Source organism: Ursus arctos, unplaced genomic scaffold (genome assembly GCF_023065955.2).
Source record: "Ursus arctos isolate Adak ecotype North America unplaced genomic scaffold, UrsArc2.0 scaffold_11, whole genome shotgun sequence".
NCBI classification, from domain to species: Eukaryota; Metazoa; Chordata; class Mammalia; order Carnivora; family Ursidae; genus Ursus; species Ursus arctos.
In genome coordinates, this window is record NW_026622775.1 from 66,615,330 (window position 1) to 66,640,680 (window position 25,351).

The 25,351-nt window shown below is 43.7% G+C and overlaps 1 pseudogene; it reads left to right on the forward strand.

Annotated features, from left to right (window-relative positions):
* The first annotated feature begins 19,364 nt into the window (after positions 1-19,364).
* LOC113270064 (60S ribosomal protein L31-like) lies at positions 19,365-19,725 on the forward strand (annotated as a pseudogene).
* The last annotated feature ends 5,626 nt before the right edge of the window (positions 19,726-25,351 follow it).

Genomic DNA, 25,351 nt, shown 5'->3' on the forward strand with positions numbered 1-25,351 from the left:
ATTGTTGAGTTTTCAGAGTTCTTTGTATATTTTTGGGCAACAGTCCTTTATTGGATGTGTCTTTTGCGATATTTTGTCCCAGTCTGTGGTATGTATTTTCATTTTTTTGATGTTGCCTTTCACAGAGCAGAACATTTTTAATTTTAATGAAGTCTAGCTCATCATTTTTTTCTTTCACGATCACGCCTTTAGTGTCATATTTAAAAAGTCATTGCCAAAAGCACGGTCATTGAGATTTCCTCCTATGTCATCTTCTAGGAGCTTTATAGTTTCGTGTTTTACATTTCTGTCTGTGATCCATTTCGAATTAACTTTTGTGAAGGGTGGAAGGTCTCTGTCTAGATTCATTTTTTTGCATGTAGATGTCCAGGTGTTCCGGCACCCTGTGTTGAAAAGTCGCTGTTTGCTCCACTGCCTTGTCTTTGCTCTTTTGTCAAAGATCAGGTGATGATATTTATGTGAGTCTATTTCCGGGATCTCTTTTCTGTTCCATTGATCTATTTGTCTATTCTTTTGTCTAAATAATTTCTTTTTACTTGTCTTACTTTTGACGAACTAATACGCCACCTGGTGGTCATTGTGTTCCTCCTTTCCTTCATATAGCTAACCTGTTGGGTGACCACACTATTATTGCATTGCAGACTGCTGGAGCCCAGAGGTATGAAACACTGATCTGCTTATTCCGTGTTGTCACCACTAGCCCCTGTGGAGTCCGTTCCTCTTGGCATCTAAATGCTCACTCTCCCCAGGTGTCCTCCCTCCGTGCCCTCTTTCTCTCATGCCATGGCCTTGTTAACCCCTCTACTGTCCTCCGAGCATCCGAGCCCCCTCCTGGGGGTGGGTGTGGAGGCAGCATCAGACCCTAAAGTCCAATGTGTCATTGGAAGGACATCAAGCCCTTCTGATTCTTTAGGGTGGCTCATCCCTGAGACACTGGACCTTATCCTGGCAGTACTCACCTCCTTTCCCTGCCAGCCTTAGACATGTTGAGGCTGCCAGGGTCTTCGGTCAAAGACTCACTGGAGAAAAGAGTAAGAGGAAGTAAGAAGGGGTTCAGCGGTGGGGAAAACCAGGAGAAGCAAACCTTGAAAACACATCTGTGAACTGGGATATCTGTGACTCAAATAATTTTGTTTTATTTCTCTTATTACTAAATTAACGTTCATTGTGGAAGATCTGGAAACTTGACAAGTGAAAAGAAGAAAGTAAGAATCACTTCATAATCCTACCACCAGGAGACAGCCACTGTTTATATCTTGGTTTAAGAACTTAAATACACATTTTCCTACATGATTAAGCCCCTATTTCTGTTATTGTCCATTTTAGGACTTGTGAATTTTTCTTTATAAGTCACTTATAAAGAAGTATATATGGTATCTTTAAAATAGATTTTAGGGGTGGAGGTGGGAGAAATGAGTGAAAGAAATCGAAAGGTAAAAAAAACCCATGGAACATATTGGTGGTCATATATACACATGTTCAGGAGATCTGAAGGAGTAATATTTTATTGGAACAGTCAGAAAAAAATAGATTTTAAGAGAATAAACCTAAATGTTTATGGTGATTAGTTCTGGGTGACAGAACTCAAATGATTGCTATTTTCCCTTTTGCATTTTAAAAGCTTTTCAAACTTTTTTACAGCAAATACATATTATTTCTGTAGTTAAAATAATGGTGTTTAAAAATTTTTTTAAAACAATTTATTTATTTATTTTAGAGAGAGTGAGAGCTAGAGAGACAAAGCATGAGCAGGGAGAGAGGGAGAGAGAGAAGCAGACTCCCCGTTGAGCAGGGAGCCTGGGATCATGACCTGAGCGGAAGGCAGGTGCTTAATCGACTGAGCCACCCAGGCACCCTGGTGTTTAAAATTTAAGAAGTATAATTTTATATACTGTAGAATCTTAATCGAATAAAACAATGTATCCAGCAAAAAGAAGGGGAAAATGTGAGGAAATAATGGGAAATTATTTCCTGGTGGTGAGATTATGTATACTTTTTTCCTTTTTTCCTTTTTGTATCTTTTCAATGTTTATAATGAAACAAAAATTAATAAAGAAATGTAATGAAGGAGCTTGGGTATCCATAGAAGAAACCGTCTTTATGAAGATGGGTGAGGAGTTCTAGCACAACCTGAGCTGACTTACCCAGATTCCACCTGAGGACAGTCTGTCAAGTCATCTGCGGGGCTCCTGGGAAGATAAGCTTCCACCTCAAGCTTGGGTCCTAATGGAAGCTACAGAGTTTCCATCAATGACTTTGGTTTTTGACCTTGACCAATAGGAGAGGAGTCGACCCTCTAACTGCGGCCACAACTTCCCAGGGGAAGCAGAATCTCAGATTATGGGCCTGGCCAGTGCCTCTGACTCCGTGCCCCAACTTCCAAAATTGATCCGCAAAGGGTGACCTGCAGCCCACTTTGCTTTCTGGCAGCATTTTTTTCTTTTTTTAAGAAAGAGAGAGAGGGGGCGCATGCGCGTTTGCACGCCTGAGCGGCGGGGCGGGGTGGGGTGTGGCGGGGCGGAGAGAGGCAGAGGGAGAGGGAGAGGGAGGGAGAATTGCAAGCAGGCTCCATGCCCAGTGATGTCTGGCAGCTTTTGAAAGGGAAGTGCCTGCACCGCTCCTTTTCTGGGCAGGTGCTCTGTTCCCGCCTCTGTCCCCACCAGGTGATGTAGATCGGGTAACTTTCAGAGGTGAGAGCGAGAGGCAGCGGGAGGGGAGGTAGATTTGAGAGTAAATGAGAAATCCATATGTCCATTGACAAATGAAAGGATAAAGAATATGTGGTGTATACATACAATGGGATATTATTCAGCCTTATAAAGGAAGGAAGTTCTGTCACATACTACAACATGGATGGACCTGGAAGCCATTATGCCAAGGGACATAAGCCAGTCACAGAAGGACAAGTACTTGATGTTTCCACTTACACAAAGCATCTAACATAGCCACAGGTGTAGAAGTAAACAGTAGATGGTGGTTACTGAGGGGTGGGGGAGGGGGTTTAGGGAGTAGTTGTTCAATGGGTATAAAGTTACAGTTATACAGAGGAGCAAGTTCCAGAAATCTGCTGTACAGCATAGTGCTGATAGTAAACAATGAGGTACGGTGTACTTAAAAATTTGTTGAGGCTAAATTTCACCTCAAGTGTTCTTCCCACAAAAGCAAAGCGAGACGAAACAAAAGCCACAGCAACAACAAAGGAACACAAGGAAACTTTTGGAGGTGATGTGTATTTTTTTACCTTGATTGCGGTGCTGGGAACATGAGTGTATGCTTATTTTATGTTCAAACTCACTATATGCAGGTTTTTGTTGTTGTTGTTGTTGATGTTTGTTTGTTTGTGGATACAGTTATACCTCCATGAAGCTGGGGAAAAGAAGCACGCTCAGATCAAGAGCTGGAGGAAGAGGCATTTGTGAATGGCGTGGGGATCGTAAAGCTGGTGCTAGATCGCAAGCCTCTCAGTTGAGAGCAATCTTATCATCTTGACGCAGGCACTCTTGCAGGACCTCACGCTGTCAGGAGGTAGAGGCAGGATGGCACAGCCCTCAGGAGGAAATAATCTAGACGAGGAGACAAGGCACATAACTAAAAATAGGAGGTATCAATTTATCCTTGCTGGACCCCAGGGCAGGCTGCTTTCTGCTCCTGCCTGCCTCTGAGGTGCTCACAACGTCCCATCACCCAGACAGAGCGAAGGGCGGGTGCAAACTCTGGTCCAAGAGAAGGAAACTGAGGCAGAGCCCCGGGGTGGGGGGAGGGGGATGGTTTGTTCAGCGCCCCTGGCAGCGGGCTGGCTGTGGAGTTGAGAAGTCGGAGCCCGAGACTCTCACCACCATGTTCTCTATTCATACATTTGTGTCTCGGTCGATATCAAACTGTGGACATTGTTGGTGGAAGGAAAGCTCAAGTTAAACAGGAACCAGTGAGAAAGGAAGAGCTTCATTATTCACCCATTCTGAGTTCACCATAATTATTGCCACCTGGTATTACAAAGGATCTACAGAAAAACCCCTATACGCTTGCAGAGCGAAGCACAATAGCAATTCAAATTCCAGTCCTTATCTCTCACTGCCACGACTGCTTACTGGAAATGGCACCAACTCCCCAAATTAGAAGGCCTGGCATACCTTCACCATTTCATTACAATGTCCGCCCCAGCCTTGCGGGAACAGAGTGCTGCCTACGGCGCTGCCCGAGGAGGTGCCCAGTGTGGGGCTGACATCCTGGGGAGATCGCCGCAGGGGCTGCGCCCAGCCCGGATCTGCAAATGCAGGGCCACAGTAAGCTGGGCGGGGGGAGGGCAGGAGAAAGCTCTTGGGTCCGCCCTCACTGATCTTGGAAGGGGAAAGGGAGAGAGACGAGTCAAAGCACACACATCTGGTCAAATGCCCCCTGGAGTTTTTGTGAAGTGACTTTCCCCAGTGCTGCCCGATCATTTGGTGGATGCTCGTTGGAATTATTCCACAACCATTTATTGAGTGCCTACTGTGTGCTCGGCACCAAGCTACATGTCAGACGTACAAAAACTGGAAAGCCGCAACCCATGGTCTCAATGAACTTGCCCCTGGTCCTAGTGGGACATTTGTGTTCTTCTCAGTGGCTTTTCACTCTGTGCTCTCCTACCACCTCTTTCCACTTGTATTCCAAACCATCTCTGAAAGTGCATGAGGAGACAATTGCCCAGTATCGGGTAACATTTATCAAGTTCTTATTATGTGCTAGGCATGGTATCATTACAGTTATTTGCAGGCATTACTTCAGTTCTCACAGAAATAGGTGGATGCTATAATCACTATCCCCATTTCACAGATGAGGAAACTGAGGCACAGAGAGATTAAGAAATCAGCTGAATGACATACAGATAGGATCTGGTAGAACTCTAGAACTCTCAACACTATCGTCCTCTCCTATCCATGTTGTAAGGATGGGAGCTCCTAGGTCAGTGGGCTGTGGGTTCGGTCCATGAGGGGTGGGGGGCTCAGACATGAGAATAAAACACATCTACTGCAGTCCATGTAGGGAGAGACTTAACAGAGCAGGCCCAGCTGATGGTGATGGAAGGAAGTCTGTGCCCAGCTCCAGAGTTAGGTGACCCCTGACAGACTGGGAAGTGGGCCACTCAGTTTGGGAAATCCAACCAGAGGTGATGGGCAGCCTTGGGGACAGGTGGCTGTCATGTGGCAATGGAAAAGTCTAGGAACTGTAAATATGTGAAAGTCTAGCTAGACAACCAGGTGGTCACGGACAGAGGAGTCTGAGACAGGTAATTCCTGGGCGTACTAGTGAGCAAAGCAAGGTTCTTGACTACCTGGCAGATTATTGATGGAGGATCTTAGGTGTACTTAGAATCCCAATAAATAGGCTCCTTTTTTCTACTTGAAAGATAGGAATCAGGCAACAGAGGCCAGAATGTCATCTTTCTTACTGATGAAGCTGATATTGAAGAATGGCTTATATCAGTAGGGGAGGGAGCACCCTGATACGAATCCCAGAATAAGGCCGACTTACTCCTTAGTCACAGCAACACTTGGCCACCCTGGGCCTCTTCTACAGGTGACAGGACTATTTCATCATGTGGAAGGAAGTAGAGAGGACTCATGCTCTCTGTGGGCAGCGGGGAGCTGGGCTTTGTATGCTCAACACGTTTATTCCCCAATAAGTTACCTTCCTCCCCAAGAGCATACCAGTGGGGCTTCTTCTACACATAAGGACCCAACAGAAGGAGGATGGAGATTCTCTGTATTCCTGCTTCTGTTAACATGGGACACTGGGGAGCAAGAGAGAGACACCATTGGTAGAATTGCAATGCAAAGTGAAGGACAAATTACAGAAATAAGGCAAAGGTCCAGTTGCTTGAAGTGGAACAAAGATCAGGAAGTCAGCAAGAGTCTTGCAGGGTAAGTTTCTACATATTGGGTCAAATTCCCAACCAGGAAAAGTCACCAGTTGTAACAGCTTCCTAACTGGCTGCTCTCTGCCCACTCTGGCCCCACTATGGTCCTTTTGCCAGATGACAGCCAGAAAGGACATTTGTAATTCAGAGCATAGCTCTCACCTCCTCAGACCCTTTCAGTGTCTGCCCACTGCATGGCTTGCCAGGCACCACACCGTCTGCCTCTTCTCAATGCTTACAACTCCTCTGCTACTCTTCCCCGCCCTTGTATGAGTTATACTGGCCTTATTTGGGTCTCTTGAACACTCCAAAAGTTGTTCGTGCCTCAGAACTTTTGCATCTGTCATTCCCTTGGACTGAGTTCCAGTTATCTGTTGTTGCTAACAGATTACCCTGCAATTTAGTAGTTTACAACAACCACCATTGTATTATTTATCATGATTTTGTGGGTCAGAAATTTGGGCAGAGCTCAACTGGGCAGTTCTTCCGTTCCTCCTGGTGTTGATGTGAGTCATATGCTGGTATTCATGTGGCTGGTCTGGTCTGGCAGGTCTAAGATGACTTTACTCATATGTCAGTCTCTGGGCAGGGATAGTTGGAAGGCTCTGGAAGGTTCTGGAAGGCCAGGCCCTTCTCAGGAGTCTGACTTCTTACTTGGTGGCTCAGAGGTCCTAGAATAAAGGTCCCAAGAAACAAGAAGTAGAAGCTGCTTATCTCTTATGGCCTGGAAACTGGCCCAGCATTAGTCCTGCTATATTCTATTGGTCAAGGAAGTCATGGAGCCGAGATAGATTCAAAAAATTCAGCTGGATTCAAAGATCCCGTCCGTCAATGGGAAGAGAGGCAGAGAACGTGTGGCCCTCCATCGTTTGTCCCAGAGTGAAATGCTCTTCTCCCAGATGTTCACTTGCCCAGTTTTTTAATGCCCAGACCTCAGCTCACATGTTGCCCCTGACCATTGTATGGAATCCTTGGGCCCTACTGCCCATCCCACCCTCTGATGCTATCACATGGTCTACCCTTTATCCTCTTTGACTGTCTTCATAGTTGTCATCATCATTTGAAATTAATGTGTTTACCTGTCTTTCCCTTCTAAGTGGCATGCACACTGGAACCTTGTCTTGTTCATCATTTTCCTCAAGGGCCTAGAACAGTGTCTGGCACATTGTAAGCACTTAAAAATATCCGTGGAATGAATGAAGGGTTAGAGAACTGACAAGTTTGGAGAGGACCAGCTCCTGCCTTTCAGCCCAGTTCCATCACACCTTCTTCAAATAAACATATGCAGGTGTCCTCCGGGCCTTCCTCCTCAGCTATTTAGAGCAGTGATTCTCAACCTTAGCTACCCTTAGAATTATTATGAAAGCTTTGAAAAATTCCAGGGCCTACCCACCAGCATATGCAAGAATTTATTCAAAATGTATCGAAGACCTAAATGTAAAAACAAAATGATAAAAGGCCAAGGAGAAAACATAGGGGCAAATTGTCATGACCTCAGATTTTGCAATGGAATGACACCAAAAACAAAATCAATGAAAGAAAAAATAGGTAAATGAGACTTCATCAAAATTAAAAAAAGTTGCTCATCAAAGGACATTCTCAAGAAAATGAAAAGACCCCCTACAGAATGGGAAAAAATATTTGTAAATCATATATTTGGTAAGGGTCTGATATCCAGAATATATGCAGAACTCTTACAGCTCAGCAACAATAAAAAGACAAGCTGACCAATTTAAAAGTGGGACCTGGATGGACATTTCTCCAAAAAAGGTATACAAATGGCCAACAAGAGCATAAAAAGATGTTCACCAACATTAATCATTAGGGAAATGCAAATCAAAAGCACAAGGAAAACCAATTTATACCCACTAGAATGCTGTAACAAAAGAAGGAGGGGTTGGGAGTACAACTCTTGGTAAGGATGTGGAGGAACTGGGGCGCCTGGGGGGCTCAGTCCATTAACCGTCTGCCTTCAGCTCAGGTCATGATCCCAGGATCCTGGGATCGAGCCCCTCATCGGCCTCCTTTCTCAGTGGGGAGCCTGCTTGTGCTCGCATGCTCTCTCTCTGACAAATAAATCTTAAAAAAAAAAAAAAAAGGATGTGGAGGAATTGGAACATTGTTGGAAGGATTGTAATAAGATACAGCCACTATAGAAAACAGCTTCGCAGATCCTCCCAAAGTTAAAGTTAACCACGTGATCCACCAATTCCACTCCTACGTATACAACCGAAAAGATTTGAAAGCAGATATTCGAAAAAGAATTTGTACATGAATGTTCACAGCAGCATTATTTACAATAGCGAAAAAGCAGAAACAACTCCAATGTCCATCAACTGGACAACACTGGACAAACAAACTGTGGTCTCTCCATACGTTGGAGTGTTATGCAGCTATAAAAAGGATGAGGTGCTGACCTGAGCTACGCGGCCAAACACTGAAAACAGGATGCTAGGTGAAAGACGACAGACACCAGAGGTCATGTACTGTGTATGATTCTTTTTATGTGGAGTATCCCAACTAGGTAAATCCGGAGACTGAAAGCAGATTAGTGGTTGTAAGGGTGTTTCCGACCCTTCGGGGTGAGTTCCCTGTTTCTCATCCGGCTCAGGTATTGAATTGTTTTGTATCATCAGTATGCTGATTGCAGAGAGGTATTCCCTGTGACTCACATGGGGTTACTAGCTTTCCAAGCATTAAAGCACATTTGAATACACATTGTTCCATTGTTCTTTAATGATTCAGAAGAACTGTGGCATCTTACCATGTCTTCAATCATCTCTTCAAGCCGGTTAAGAGACCATGTGCAGTAGAATCACTAAGTCTGCTTGTAAAAAATGCAAATTTCTGGGCCCCAATCCAGACCAGTGAATCTGAGCTATTGGAATTAGAGACCAGGGATTTAAAAATACACTCTGTGTTTATTATTATTTTTTAAAGATTTTATGTATTTACTTGACAGGGAGAGAGAGAGCACAAGCAGGGGGAGGGGCAGAGGGAGAGGGAGAAGCAGGTTCCCTGCTGAGCAGGGATTCCCAACAGGGGATCCATCCCAGGACCCTGGGATTCTGACCTGAGCCGAAGACAGACACCCAACCGACTGAGCCACCCAGGTGCCCCTATACTCTGTGTTTAAAAACGTGGCTCTTAGGGTGCCTGGGTGGCTCAGTCGATTAAGTGTCTGCCTTCGGCTCAGGTCAGGATCCTAGGGTCCTGGGCTCGAGTCCCGCATCGGGCTCCCTGCTCAGCGGGGAGCCTGCTTCTCCTTCTCCCTCTTGCCCCTCCTCCACCACCCCCCCCCCCACCGCTCATGCGCGCGCACTCTCTCTCTCAAATAAGTAAATAAAATCTAAAAAAAAAGGGAACTGCTTTAAAAATAAATATAAATAAATAAATAAATACAGATAAAAAGTGGCTCTTCTGTGCAATTCTTGAGAATGACTTCTTCAGTTCATGACTATGAGCATTCAATTCACTGTATAGAAGCCATAGAATGTGGAAAATTGAGTCTAAATTGTTTTGATTCTCTGATATATATGGAATATAATTTCCTTCAGTAGAGAGCTATTATTAGTTTTTAACTTGTTATTTGCACATCTGCCTAAAAACAGGGAGGGTAAAGTTCAGTAATACAATATCCCAACAAGGTACTTGATGGTCTCTCTGAAAATATATTCACATATTCTCTCTGAAAAGGTGCCAAAATAGTCTTATGCAAATGATTTTGTATCTTCAAGAGATTCACCTTATTTCCTGTTTTCCGCAGGGTAGTTTGCTCTCGTGGGATTCCAAACATCTCTCGTATCAGTAATAGGTGTCATTCTGTCCTCTCCATTTCTCGTTCCTGCGCCTCCACGATACACAGCATATTTCCCGCTAGGTGGCGCCCTTTCGCCAGTGCGCGGGGCTGAATTGACATTGAGTGCCTCCCATCGGAAAAAATAACTCACAACTCTATCAGGGGCGTTTGTTCATTATTCTGAGAATATTTTTTTATCCTCAGAAGTGACTATAACATTGGAAACAATCAGGACTTCTCAATTGTTTTGAAGAAAACCGTTTATTTAAGTGAAATCTTGTGTTACTATTTGAATGAGATCCAGAACAAGGCACGCCGGCAGGAGGTGAGCTGGTATGGATGCCATTGCGTTTCCTCGGGGAGAGGTTATCATTTGGGTAGGAGCACTGGCCTGGTGATAGAGTCCATTCCGCCAAATCTGGAAATACAGTGTAAGTCCTCATGTTCCAGATACATGGCAAGCTTAGGCTTAATTCTAAGAATACAAACTTGGATGTCCAATCCAGGGAGGGGTCTATGACAGCTAGAGATTCGAGGTGTCAGGCATCCACGTGGCTTTAGCTGGAGGAATATGTGTACACTCGTGACATTAGCCTCCAAAGGCCGGGGAAGGCAGGAAATATGCGGTGAGCTTTGACACTCAGAGGAACGATGAGAGCTCACAAGAGGCGCTGGGAACACAGCCAAGCAGGCTAGGTTCAATGAGGGACATGGGCCTTGGGGGTAAATGAGGTGAAAGGCATGGGAACTGGGAACTTAGGCCAGATCCCAGGTAAAGGGACCAAGCAGACACCATGTTTCAGGACCCTGGCAGCCCACCACATCTACTGTCACACTTTGACCAGAATTCTGAATAAACGCCTGGGAAATGCATTGCACTCAATGGCTGGATATACTGCTTGCAAGTAGTAGTAATACATGCTCTGGAGAGGGATTGCTTTAAAAAGGGAGGAACCTCAACAAATCAAAGCCTCACATAGGTCATAGGCCATATTGAATTGTGCCCAAACTGATTATGGCTTCAGAAGAGGAAGGTTTTTAGAGTCAAAGAGAGCTCCTTGTTCTCTTTTGATGTCTATCCTCCTCTCTCTTGTCTTCCAGCTAAAGTTACTGCGATCATTCTCCTGCCAGATTCTTCTTTTGGGTCCCTTGTGACTTCCTTCATTACTCACTCTTCCAGGACTCTGGATACTCACAGGGGAAGTTTTCTCATCATAGACATTTCCAGTTCCCTGTTATGCTGTGTCTCCTTCCAGAATGACATTTTTTTTCCTCCTGAGGCTTAGTCTTTCTCTCTTTCTTTCTTTCTTTCTTTCTTTCTTTCTTTCTTTTAAAGATTTTATTCATTTATTTGAGAGACAGAGAGAGAAGCACGAGTGGGGGTAGGGGCAGAGAGAGAGGGAGAAGGAAAAGCAGACTCCCCTCTGAGTTTGGAGCCGGTTGGGGGGCTCGATCCCAGCACCCCAAAATCATGATCTGAGCCAAAGTCAGACACTTAACTGACTGAGCCACCCAGGCACCCCTTACGGCTTAGCCTTAAGCTCATCATACGCACATTTACCCAAATGATAAATGGTGACATTCTCTACCTCATTTCCCTGGACTTTATCTTTCGTAGCTCCTAGCTACTGGGTCAGCTGCTGCTTTCCATTCTTAGATCTGGGCCTAACTCAAGAACTGTGTTTTGTTTTGTTTTGTTTTTAAGATTTTATTTATTTATTTGATGGGGGTGGGGAGAGGGACAGAGTGAGCATGCACAAGCAAGGGGAGCAGCAGAGGAGAAAGAGAAGCAGACTCTCCACTGCGCAGGGAGCCCGATGCAGGGTTTGAATCCAGGACCCTGGGCAGACACTCAGCCGACTGAGCCACCCAGGCGCCCCTAACTTAAGAATTGTATCCCTGTCTTTACCCCCAGCATCCAACCCGCTCTATGAGGAGCAAGCCCCACTGCACAGGACTCTTTTCTCTCAGCATTGACCTAATCCACACAACTGGGATCCTGTCTTGGGTTATTTTCCATCGTTTTTCCACTTTCTGTACCTATTGCTTCAAGCTCCCTGAGGAAGCTGGGTTTTGATATGAAGCAAAAGGACTTGGCAATGATCCTGGTTTCCTGTCTAGCTCTTATTAGCTCCTTCCTCTGTGGTAGGAGAGAATCCCAGTCACTAACCGGTCATCTGGTGCTTCTCAGATAATGTCTCAGAATAACCACTCTGCTCAGCCTGCATCCATTGTTCCCCCAAAACTCTTGTTGCCATGGCCCGCCCTCCTACTGTTCATGCTTTACTTAGTCATACCTGAACTTGCTATTTTTTTAATTTTTTTATTTTCCTGACAGCTTCTAAGCATTTTTTTCCTGCTGTTTCTATTAAATTAATTAATTATTTTTAAGCTTGATCCATGTAAATATCCCAGCTCCAGTTTTGCCTTGAAAAATAAAGTTTTATTAGAACACAGCTATGTCCATTCATCTATATATTGTCGGTGCTGCTTTTGTACAATGGAGCTGGGTATTTTGACAGACAAATATTTTTTACAGAAATATACATTTTTCTTTACAGAAAAAGTATATTGACCCCTAATCTTGTCTATCCCTCTGCTTTTAAAATTTTAGTTTTATTTATTTTTTGCTTTATCAAAATAACATATGCTTCGTAGAAGATTTTGAAAGAACATAAAAGCACAAAACCACTCAAGATCATGTTATCCAAAGAATGGTATAGTTCCTTCCAGTCTTTTCTTTGTGGTGTTTTCTTTACAGTTTTTCTTTTTCTTTTTTTTAAAAGATTATTTATTTATTTATTTATTTATTGGAGAGGGAGACAGAGAGAGAGAGAGAGAGCGCATGAGCAGGGGGCAGAGGGCAGAAGGACAAGCAAACTCGTTGAGCAGGGAGCCTAATGCGGGGCTGGATCCCAGGACCCCAGGATCATGACCCAAGCCAAAGGCAGATGCTTAACCAACTGAGCCACCCAGGTGCCCCTCTTTAGAGTTTTTCCAATAGACTTTATTTTTTATTTCATCCCAAAATATTTCAGGATGTATCTCTAAAATATAGGTACTCTTTAAAAAATATAAATACACTAACATTAGCACATCTATAAATAACAGTAATTCCATAGTATTATCATATATCCAGTTAGTACTCAAATTTCCAATTACTTCACAAGTGACATACTGAATGGTAATCTAGATCCACATTAAGATTGATATGTCTTTTTTATTTTTATTTTATTTTTTTAAAGATTTATTTGTTTATTTATTTGAGAGAGAGAGGGAGAAGCAGACTCCCCACTGAACATAGAGCCTGATGCAGGGCTCGATCCCAGGACTCTGGGATTATGACCTGAGTTGGAGGCACCCCTGATATGTCTTTTTTTTTTTTTTTAAGATTTTATTTATTTATTTGACAGAGAGAGAGAGCGAGCACAAGTAGGCCGAGTGGCAGGCAGATGGAGAGGGAGAAGCAGGCTCCCTGCTGAGCAAGGAGCCGAATGCGGGGCTCAATCTTGGACCCTTGCCATCACGACCTGAGCCAATGGCAGATGCTTAACTGAATGAGCCCAGGAGCCCCTGATATGTCTTTTTTTTAAAAATTGAGATAAAATTTACACATACCTATAAAATTTACAAATATATATGCACATAATATTTACACATGATTAAAGCTGCTATAAAATCTTTTATACAAGTCTTTTTATGGACATATATTTTCATTTTCCATGGATAAATATTTAATAACAGAATTGTTCTGTCATAGGGAAAGTGTATGTTTCTGTTTACAAGGGACTCTCATACTGTTTTCAGAGTGGTTTTTCCATTTTGCACCTCCCCCAAAATTGCTGTGTAGCTACTCCAGGGAGCATAGCATCAATCTCCTGCCCGAAATAGGTCTGAATGTAAAGACTGAAGATGCCATGTACACCAAGAGGGTATGAAAAGATTTATGACTCACGTGATGGGACTTTCTGGGGTGAGCAAGGTAGACCCCAGCAGGTCCTGACTGTCTTGAGTGAAGAAGGAGGGTGAGTGGCATGTGGATTTCAGTTGTTTTTTGTGGTTAGAGGGCAGGCTGGGGGTGGGGGGCTTATGTGGTTTGGCCTCCAGGAGTGCCAAGCGGGGGACCTGTGGGCTTTCTTACAGACTTGCCTGTATGTGAGATGAAAGGAAGAAGGTGAGGCTTGCAATGTATCAGTAGTCAGACATCAAAAATAGCATCGGCCTCATTAGTAAATGACCTATATCTGTGTTTATATGTAAATGCATGTATCTTGCAGACAGTTACTAGGTCTGATTTTTAAAATCCAGTCCAACAACATCTGTTTTTTAATGGAAATATTTAATCCATTTACATTTAATGATATTATTGACATGGTATGGGTTGAAGTCTACCAAATCATTATTTTTTTAAATTGTTCAGTCTATTATTTATTTGTTCCTCTGTCTCTTCTTTCCTGCCTGATTTTTGAGTAAATCAAATTTTGTTTAATATTCCATTTGAATTTCTTTGTTAGGCTTTTTATGTATACTTTTTAGTATATTTAAATTTTTTTAGTGGTTACTCTAGAGGTTACAATATATGTCTGTCACTTATCAAAGCCTACTGAGAGTTAATATTGTATTATTTCACATACACTTACAACAGCATAATTCCATTTGCTGTGATTGTTCTAGTTATTACATCTGCCTGAGAAGTGACCCCGAAATTTAGTGACATAGACAAACATTCATTATGCTTGTGGATTCTGTGGGTCAGGAATTTGTATGGGGCACAGTGGGGATGAATTGTCTCTCTTCGTTCATATCCAGGAACTCGTTTAGAAGACTTGAACCCTGGGGGCTGGAATTATCTGAAGGCTCATTTATTTGTATATCTGGTACTGGATTCTGGTTGTCTGGGTCTGTCAGCTTGAACTACACACGCCCCTCTATGGGGCTTTGTAGCAATATGAGGGCTGCATTACAGAATGAGCATCTGAGAGAAAGACAGACTCAGGTGGAAGTCTAACTACCATTTACGACCTAGCTTTGGAAGTCACTCAGTGTATCTTTTGCCGCATTCTACTCCTCAAGGCAGCTGTTGCAAAGCCCAGGCCATATTCAAAGGGAAGGGAATTAGACTCCACCCTTACCCGAAAGGAGTGTCAAGGAGTAATTATGGGACCAGAAAGATATCTTGGCCTTTTTCAAAAAAATACACTTGACCACAGTCTGCCCTCTGGCCACAGTTCATCCCTCTCACATGGAAAATAGGCTCACTCCTTCCCTACGACTTCCCAAAGTCTCATCCTTGGATGGCATCAGGCTCAGTCTCAATGTCTAGGATGTCATCCTCTAAATCAGACCCAGCCGTGGACGAAGCACCTTGAGTATACACCCCCTGTCCAGCTACTCATATCTCCATCTGAACGCCTGTAAACTAAAGAGACAAGTTATCTGCTTCCCCCAACCAAACCAATGGTGGGGGGACAGACATAGGATAAGGAGTGCAGTCACTGACATTCAGAAGATGAGAGGACACAGGAGGTGCTCGAGAGGAACTGATCCATGGTCGTTCTGAAATCCAGCCAGAGACACGTTCCCAGTTTCTTGATCGGGTCTTGATCCTTCTTTCTGAGGATGGTTCTCCAGGGCTCTTGGCTCAACCCTCAGCTCTTTCTTCTACCCTTTATGTCGTCCTTTCTTTTTCATAAGAAATGCCCCCAGGTTTACAGCTGTAGTGTTTTTAGCTGCTTCCTGTTGGTAGTAGTTTGGAAGTGCAAGGGCTTCTTTTCATTTTGTATCATCTATTTCTCTTTTTAAGTTCAAGCTGGGAGTGTTTTCATTACTGCAATTCTCTTTAAAACTTTGCGATCTTTCTATGAATTTATATGAGATCACATTAGACAAAAGCTATACCCAGAAATTTCATTGAGATAAATTCTTCTCTATTTTGGGATTTCTGTAAAGCTACAGAGTGTCAACATCCTTATAGTTCTTAGAAACTTTACTGTCACAGGAAAATATTTGTAGCATGCTCTTGGGATCCTCAGAGAGCTTTAGTCTCACTGAATAGTTCTTGGAAGCAACTATTTAGATCTTTCTGAGGTCTTAACAGATGATCATGTAATCAGTCTCACTGGATCTGATCTTTTTTCTGATGCCCTTCCTACGTTTGAGAATTTTGAAAATGTTGGGAATGAGAAACAGATCTTTTAAAAAAGATTTTATTTGTTTAATTTGAGAGAGAGAGAGAGAGAGAGAGACAGCAGACAAGCAGGAGAGGAGCAGAGGGAGAGGGAGAGGGAGAGAATCTCAAGCAGACTCCCTGATGAGCATGGAGTCCTGTGTGGGGCTTAATCTCACAACCCTGAGATCCTGACCTGAACTGAAATCAAGAGCCAGATGCTTAACCGACTGAGCCACCCATGTGCCCCTAGATTTTCTTAACCTAGAAAATTCTGGATCCTTCACATTTTCTATAAATTTCACTTAAAAATGGAATTGTTTAGCTCATGTCTCTCCTCCCTCATTTTACTATAGAAGAATCCAGGAAACACCTCTAACACTCTCCCTGGAATTCTCCTTAAATAGAGCATCCAGGTTATTAGGTATACTTTATATTTTACACATTACCCTAGGCAACACTGTTGCAAAATTTTCTACCAATATATAACAAAATCCTTTTTCTTCAATTTCCAATACTATTTTCTTCATGTTTCTTCCAGCTTAAGGACGATTTTCTCAGAGTCATCAGATTTCTGTTAACAGGGTTCTGAAGCCCTTCACACTTTCATTAACACTCTCCTCAAGGTCCTTCTAGCTTCTACCCGCTGCCTGGTCCCAGAGCCACTCCCACGTGCTTTGGTTTAATTTGTTTGTTTATTTTGTATATTACAAAGTACCGCACTCTCTGTTCTAGTTAATTTGCTTGCATGAGCAAAAGCAATGCCTATTAGACTCATGAATTCTGTGGGTCAGGAACTTGGACAGGACACAGTGGGGATGGTTGGTCTTTGCTTCTCAGGGTTGGGAACTCAGCCAGAGGACTTGAAAGCTGGGGCCTGGAAACATCTAAAAGATCATTCATTCGTATGCCTGGCAGTTGATGTTGGTTCTTGGCTGGGACATTAGCTGGGGCTATTAGCTGAAACATTTACATGTGGGCTCCCCAGGTGGTCTGGGCTTCTTTACAACATGGTTCCAAGGGTTTCAAGAGTGAGCATCCCAAGAGAGAAAAAAACAGGTGAGAGGCATATTGCCCTTTATGACAGCTCTGGAAGTCTTGAAGCATATCCGTATCAATGATTGTATGCACAGGATTTTAATCTGCAGACGTGACTGAGTGATGACGTGGAGAGATCAATGCCATTGAAGACAGAATTTATTCCTTACAGTTTCCGAGAAAAGGAAGCCTGCCCTGCCACGCAGGGCAACAGGGGAAAGCAGCACGTCTGGCTGGGAGGCAGAAGCAGGAGCAAGGGGAAAGCACAGCTGAGGCTTTCATTGTGTTTTCTGTAGGAAAAAGCAAGGAAGGCCGCGGGCAACAGTTTAGGATTGGATAGTCTGCCTAATATCAGGGGCTCCGGGGACATCTCCAGGGGCCCAGTACCTGGCCCTGGAGTGATCCAGGCCTAGGTGAGAGAGTTAGGTAAAGGTGTTTGGGGATGTGGTCTCAGGAGCAGTTGGTCTCCATTCAAAGACATGCTTCTAAGTGAGTTTTGCACAACCTTGGGAATTAGCTAGCTCTAGGGGATGCAGTCTCTCCCCAGCCAGCAAGGCCTCCCAAGATGTCAAAACACCGTAAAATAAAACACACGATGAACACAATATTTTTTGCTACATTCTAATTTTTGAAGACGTCATGGAGTCCAGCTCATGTTCAAGAAGAAGGTCATTAGACTTCAACTTTTGAAAGAAGCATCAACCGTCTAGAAGAACTCGTGACACTAACTGTTGTGGACACCCCCCCCCACAAATACAGTCAGCCGTGCCTGTCCTTCTGTTACTGTTATCAAGTGTCTCATTTCCACACATATTATAAGCCCCACAATACTATGAGTTTTGCTTTAAACAGTCAGTTGCCTTTTAAAGAAATTAAGAGAAGGGGAAGAAGATACCATTTTACAGTCAGTCCCTCATTTACCATTTTCAGTATTCTTATAAATTCATGCTCTGGGATCAGCTCCCTGGAACATGAAGAACTTTATTTGGCGTTTATTGCAGAGCGTGTCTACTTTAAAACATTATTTTAGTTTTCAATTCTCTGAAACTATTGGGCAGTGGAGCCTTTATAGTTGTTTATTTTAGGAAGGCCCCCATTTCTCCCCCGGTCTCAAGGGCAGATCCTCGGCTTATCCGTCCCTCAGGACTATTGTCATCTGGGGACCCCCCCCCCATTCTTTCACCCCCACTGCCCTGTAACTTATGTGGTGAAGGAACCGTATTACTTGTCTGATTTCTTGTTTTGAATTCTGGATTCTGCTCTTTTTACCTCCGTTGTGTCGTGTACGGGGGTTCTGAGTCCCTGTACGTTGGTGGGTGAGTGTAGAGGCTTGATGAGGTTCAGTTTTGGTATTTTGGGCACGTCTACTTCACAGTGGTGTGTGTGGGTCTATCGGGGGTCACACAACAACAGTTCTCTTCTGCTGCGTGTTGAATATCTGTATTTGCTGGCTCGCTAGGGGTGCATCCTTACTTTTTCAGTTGAGAAAGTTGAGATCCTAGTATGCGTATGAATTTGGTAGCCTGGTTTTTATACCTGAGTATATACTATATAGAATGTGATTTTCACTAGGTGTTTTGGGGTCTAAATTAGAGGCTCTTCCTCTCTGAACAAGACCGTTTAAAAAGTCATTTTGATTTTAATAAAACAGAAGCTGCTGGACATGAGGAGACTTGACTTTTATTTCTATTATTTTCCATGCCAGGCATGACCTGTACTCTGGCTCTTTGTCCATGAGTGGTAGGCTACCCTCATTCAAATTATGTCTGAGCCCCAGAACTGGTATGGAACACTTGTTTTGTGACTGAGGCAGAGTGAAAGACTTTTTTTTTTTTTTAAGATTTATTTATTTATTTATTTATTTATTTATTTATCAGAGAAGAGAGAGAGCACAAGCAGGTGGAATGGCAGGCAGAGGCAGAGGGAGAAGCAGGCTCCCTGCTGAGCAAGGAACCCGATGTGGGATGACGTAAGCCGAAGGCAGACACTTAACTGACAACCACCCGGGCATCCCGAGTGAAAGGTTTTACCCCAAACCTTCAGCTCAAACCTCTGCAAGTATGACAGTATCTATTCTGAGATGAGGAAACATCTGGAAATATCTTATTTCACTTACAGCAAAAGTTAAGAACTTATCAATTAATCTAAGTATGATTTTTTCATCTTATTTGAAACACTGATAGCAAAACATTTTCTAATCTCATATATATGTAACTATATGTATATATCCTGTAATATTTGATTATATATCTGTCTCTCTATCTACCAACTATCTGTCTGTCTTTTCACTAAGCCATCTTTCTATCCTGAAAGGGCCCTGGGTCTTGTCTTGTCTGGTTTAAGAACAAGGAATTATAATTTAGATTGTTGATTGGCCCACCTCCTTACCTTCCCCTCCAAGGTTCTGAGTCTCAAAGTCTCAGTCCTAAAACCCTAGAGAGCTTTTCCAACCAGGGCCTGGGAGAATGGCCCCTGCCAAGAAGGGTGGTGAGGGGAAGGAGTGGGGCCATTCTGCCATCAGTGAGGTAGTGACGAGAGAACGCACCATAAACATTCACAAGCTCATTCAAAGAGATCCAGAAATTTGCCATGAAGGAGATGGGAACCCCAGATGTGCGCCTTGACACAAGGCTCGACAGAGCTGTCTGGGCCAAAGGAATAAAGGACATTCCCTACCACATCCCTAGGCGGTTGTCCAGAAAACGTTACGAGGATGAAGATTCACCAAGCCAGCTCTAGACACTGGTTTCCTCTGTGCCTTCCACCATCTTCAAAAATCCACGGACAGTTAATGTGGGTGAGAACTATCTGCTGATTGTTAAATAAAGGTAAAAACCGCAAAAAAAAAAAAAAAAAAAAGCTCCACAAAAAAGAACCCCCTCTCCCCCCACAAATCAAAACAAACCCCAGAGGGGTGAATCTGGCTTTCTTACTCTTTCCCACTTCACATCAGTAGCAATAAATACATTTCCCCCATCACTGATTACAAGGTGAGTAGATTTCTTGAAAACCAATATTCCTTTGAATGAAGAGGGAGAAACAAATAGAGATTCAGAGAACAAAAGACAATATTCACAGTCTTGTTAATGTCAGTTTTGTTTGATTCTCAAGAGAAGGACAAATGCTTATGTTTTGGAATTAAGGTTGGGGAAGGTCAAGGCCACAGAAGTAATTTTACTGGGGAATCTCCCTAATCTCAGGTTATTAAAAACCTTTCTTAGACATCATTTGAAATGACTGTGTAATAACCTCTATAGATTCACTGGAGTTTACTTAATGTTCCATTAATTGTGAGCTTTTAGGTTGCTGGCAGAATTTTTCATATATATATATTCACATATACACCTCTGCGATGGACACCTTCCAGCAGGGAGTCGGGGCAATGCAGTTTTCAGCTCTAGTCTCGGGGTGTGAGAAGGCGCTCGGGAGGTGGCAGCTGCGCCTGGACATCCCCTCTGCCTGATAGTTTATTCTAGTCATAATATGCTTTGATCTTTTCATTAGTATCACTCAGCCTTTGCCATATTTGTTGTAAATTTATTTCCTAGTTTGCTACTTGCCTTTTAGGGTTTTTGAAAAGTCAAGTGTTAAATTTTATAAAAGATTTTTTACTTATTTATATTGAGAGAGAGAGAGAGAACCTGTAAGTGGGGGAGGGGCAGAGGGAGAGAGAATCTCAAGCACACTCCACACTGATCGCAGAACCCGATGTGGGGCTCGATCTCATGACCCTGAGATCATGACCTGAGCCAAAACCAAGAGTCGGACACTTAACCGACTGAGCCACCCAGGCGTCCCTTAACTTGTTCTTATGCTTAGAAAGTCCCTACCCCACCCAGAAATCAGATATTCATTTATATACTCCCTTGTTCCTCCCTTCCTCCCTTCTTTCCTCCTTCCTTACCTTCCCCTCCTCTTCCTTTCTCCTCCTCTTTCTTTCACTTTGAAACATTTAACTCTTTAACCTCCTAGAATTGGTTTTGGGTTTTGGTATAAGAGAAGGATGCATACGCATTTTTTTCTTTTGTTAACCAAACATCTCAGTGACTTTTTTGAATAATTGAAATTCTTAAAAGGTGAAGAGCTTTTTCAAAGACAGCAGATTCTGATTTTCTAGTCCGCAGCTCTTGGCAACTTGGTCCTCAGGTTGAACAGTGTTCAGAGATTAATTTCAATATTTCAAAGGTCTATCAGAAATTAGTTTATCTTTTAGGGAAAAAAGGTTTATCCATGATAAAATTCAAAGTATTAAGGTTTTTTTTTTTTTACTTTTTATTAGGATTTTTTCAACTCAATTCAATATAGTTGAACAAACATTTACTGAGCACCTGCTATGTACCAGGTTTCTATGCACAGCTCTGGATTCTTCATAGCAGTAATTAATTATCTCTGGGAAAGACAAATAGAGAATAATCAATAATTGAAGTTTTGTTAATGAACTCTACAAAAGTGAAGTCTACAGGGGAGAAGTTACAAACTGAGAAAATGTTATGACATTTCTTGAAGTCACGGACCACGTCTATTTATTTTCGTATACTCAGCACTTACCCCGGTGCTGGGGAACTGGCAAGCACACTAGTGATTTATCGAAGAAAGTTGAATTGGAAAGAATTCTGGCTGCTGAAAAGGCTATGAGCCACAACACTGCATATTCCCTTTCTCTAGTGATAGAGTTTTTAAGCCCCTTGGGAGGCAGGGAATCCAAATGTCGTATATTTGAGCATATTTTTCTAGAGAGGATTCATATTTCTTATCAAACTCTGAGAAGATTCTATAACTGCCTCTCCCTCCCAAATAAGAAACATGGTCCTTACTAAAATATACTCCTGTGAATAAGATTTTGCAAAGCACACCTCATTTGATTCACTTAATCATTCTGTAAGACCTAGATTTCAGGAAGGCAGTGGGTGTATTTTTAAACAGAAGTATGACTTGGTTCCTTCAAGGAGCTTGAAAAAAAAAAGTGGTATCTCCTTCCCCAAGTGCTTCAGAGGTTATTGGTCCAGAAAGAACCCCAAATGGACGGTAAGTGCTAATCAAATTCAGCGATCAACCAGTTGGAAACATCACCTGTTCCGGTGTATTCTGAGTGACTTAACAGTACGCTGAATTAACTGCCCTTGTAGGCTAGGAACGCCAGGAAACTTCCCTCTGACGGCAGGCCCTTCCATGAGAACAGCCCCCGCAGCGCCCCAGCCACTGCACGGGATGCCTGAGCCTCTGGGAAAGATCAGCCGAGCGACACCGTAGGCCTGGTTTGAGAAAGTTGAACCTATCACCACCTTGACCGCCCTGCAGCCCACACGCTCTGTGTGTGAGAGCTGCCATCCTGGGTGGGCTGTCTCAGGGTGGTCCTGTTCGCACAAGCTGCTCGGGGCATGGTAACCTCCCAGGAAGGCTGTGGTCACTACTCTCTGTGCCTGTGCACGTACACGCGTGCGTGCACACACACATACACACACACACCCCTGTCTGGAGACTGTAGTACCAGGAACAATGGAAACTTAAACAAATAAACAAAAAAACGTGATGAGCACCGGGTGATGCACGGAAGTGTCAAATCACTGTATTGTACACCTGAAACTAACGTAACGCTGTCGGCTAACTATGAAAACAAACAAAACCCAGGAATTAGAACTCATAAAGTTTTGAGGAAAGCAACGCCAAATGGTCTATGATATGCAGACACTTCTTCCAAAGAAAAGAAATACCAAGAGACACTTGTCCTATTAAAATCAATTTTTTTTTTTTTTTTTAACCGAAGGCCCTGCCTAGAGCGAATTTGAGAGATCGGCAGGCCATCTTGCGTTCAGTGTGGGGCTACGCGCTGCTCGGCAGCTCCGGACGTGATGTAACAATGTCCACTAGATGGCGCCCCAGTCCAGGCAAATAGTCCCCAGTCTTGGCAGGGAGACAGATTTTGGTATTAATGCCAAAGTCCTGGAGGCAAATTAACACAAGGCCTATTGATTCTTCACCTAGATATTTCAGTTTCTACTAGAAGAATTCCCTTCCCTCTGCCACTCCATACTCATTTTTTTTAAACAGCAGCAAAGAAGAAATACTGATGTTCCCTCATTTATATAACCATGTTCTGAAAAAGATGTGTGTGAACTCATTAATTACATTACACACTTCAGGAAATGGTTGGCAATGATTCCTACCGCTTTAGCTGTGTGGTAGAAAGCGTCCTGGGTTGGAGTTGGAAAAGGCAGCTTGGGGACCAGGCTCTTCCTGAGGTGTGACATTAGCCCGGTCTCAGGGCCTCAGTTTCTTCTCCGAGGGTAACAATAATACTCACCAAACTAGTTATGAAGAAAAAAAAAAAAAAAAAAGACAACTAAGAACTCTCTTTTATTCGCTGGTGTTGCAGACCAAAATATTTGCTGGTGAAACCAGATGTGGAATTTATTCCAGGGGAATAAAAGAGCACTCAATGAGAGAAAGGGTAGTGAGGCTTTGAAAATAGTGAGGGTCTGTGTGCTGGAATGCCTACCTTTGTATCTGCTTAAAATGTCCCAGGTTAGAAGGTTAGAACACATTCTTCCACGACAAGGCTGGTGTAAAGATGGAGCCAGATGTTCTAAGTGCTAAATGATTGTAAATTACTGTTTATCTTTCCTGGGCCTCAATCATCTATGAGATGAGGAATTTGGACCAGTTTAATGGTAAGCTCCTATCACCATCTAATTTTTATGAATGTCTAACTCCATCCTTTCCTGTAAGTGGTGCACATCTGGGAACAGGTGTCTACTTGGTCAGGCCTTACTATCCAAGGATAGGCCTTCCTTGGCCACCCCATCTAAACTCCGGGCCCTCAGACCTCACCTGCAATCTTAGTGTTCTTTTCTTTATTGTATTTATCACTACCGACATTCTAGACTGAATGTGCCTCCCCCCGATTTATATGTTGAAGCCCTAATCCCCAACATGACTGTATTTAGAGATAGAGTCTCTGAGGAGGTAATTAAGTTTCAATGGGACTATATGGGTGGGGCCCTAAGCCGACAGGACTGAAGAGGAAGAGACACCAGGGAGGTGTGCATGGAGGGAAGGCCACGTGAGGACGCAGCAGGAGGGTGGCCATCTGCAAACCACAGAGAGAGGTCTCAGCAGAAACCAGCCCTGCCGACACCTTCATCTTGAACATGTAGCCTCCAGAACCGTCTCTTATTTGACAGAGAGAGAGACAGCCAGCGAGAGAGGGAACACAAGCAGGGGGAGTGGGAGAGGAAGAAGCAGGCTCCCAGTGGAGGAGCCTGATGTGGGGCTCGATCCCATAACGCCGGGATCACGCCCTGAGCCGAAGGCAGACGCTTAACTGCTGTGCCACCCAGGCATCCCTGTTTCTGTTTCTAATCTGACTCCCCACCAAGCACATACACACGGTGGGACGGTGCCTGGTGCGCAGCAGCACCAAGAAGCACGCTCAATGCACACGCGAATGAGCTTCCGAGGCATCAGGGCACTTGCTCAACACTCGTCTCGTTTGTAGCTCAAAGTCCTGAGGTCAATTAGACGTGTCCCCCCGAACTGTGATTTTCACGAATGTAGAACAGAATTGAACTCAGAAGGCCCAGGTGTTGGAGGAGGGGCGGTGTCACTGACAAAACCGTGCTGGCCGTCCTTCGCGGTGAGCCACTCCTCGCCATGAGCACCTCGGGCCCCTTAGAATGTTCAGCCGTGCTCTAGGAACCAGAATGTTCTTCACCTGGCGGGGTGGGGGGTCTGGTTGCAGAACACACTGTAGCCGTGAGGAGAACCCCTCGTCCTGTTTGTTCTGACCTACTGTACAGTTTCACCAAGGATTTGTGTCGTTAGCAGTAGTACAACACAGACCCGGGAACAGGACAGTCCCGTTGACACGCAGCTGCTGGAATGTTAGAGGGTGAAGTTCTCCTGGATTCCTGAGGGTTCCCGACCATTAATTGCAAACAATTGCCATTGTCACCATTGAAAATAACAAGTTATTTATGTCTTCTTCTACATCTTGTTTTGTTTTTATTTTTAAAGATTAACTGATTGATTTTAGTGGGGAGTAAGGGGCAGAGGGAGAGAAAGAATCCTCAAGCTGGCTCCGGCCGGTCCGACCTGGGGCTGTCCCTCGACCCAGGAGAACATGACCTGAGCTGAAACCAGGAGTCGGATACTTAAACAACTGAGCTGGGGCGCCTGGGTGGCACAGCGGTTGGGCGTCTGCCTTCGGCTCAGGGCGTGATCCCGGAGTTCTGGGATCGAGCCCCACATCAGGCTCCTCCGCTATGAGCCTGCTTCTTCCTCTCCCACTCCCCCTGCTTGTGTTCCCTCTCTCGCTGGCTGTCTCTATCTCTGTCGAATAAATAAATAAAATCTTTAAAAAAAAAAAAAATAAACAACTGAGCTACCTAGGAGCCCTAGATCTTGTTTTTAAGATAAACTTATTTTGGATTATTTTTAGATTTATAGAAAAGTT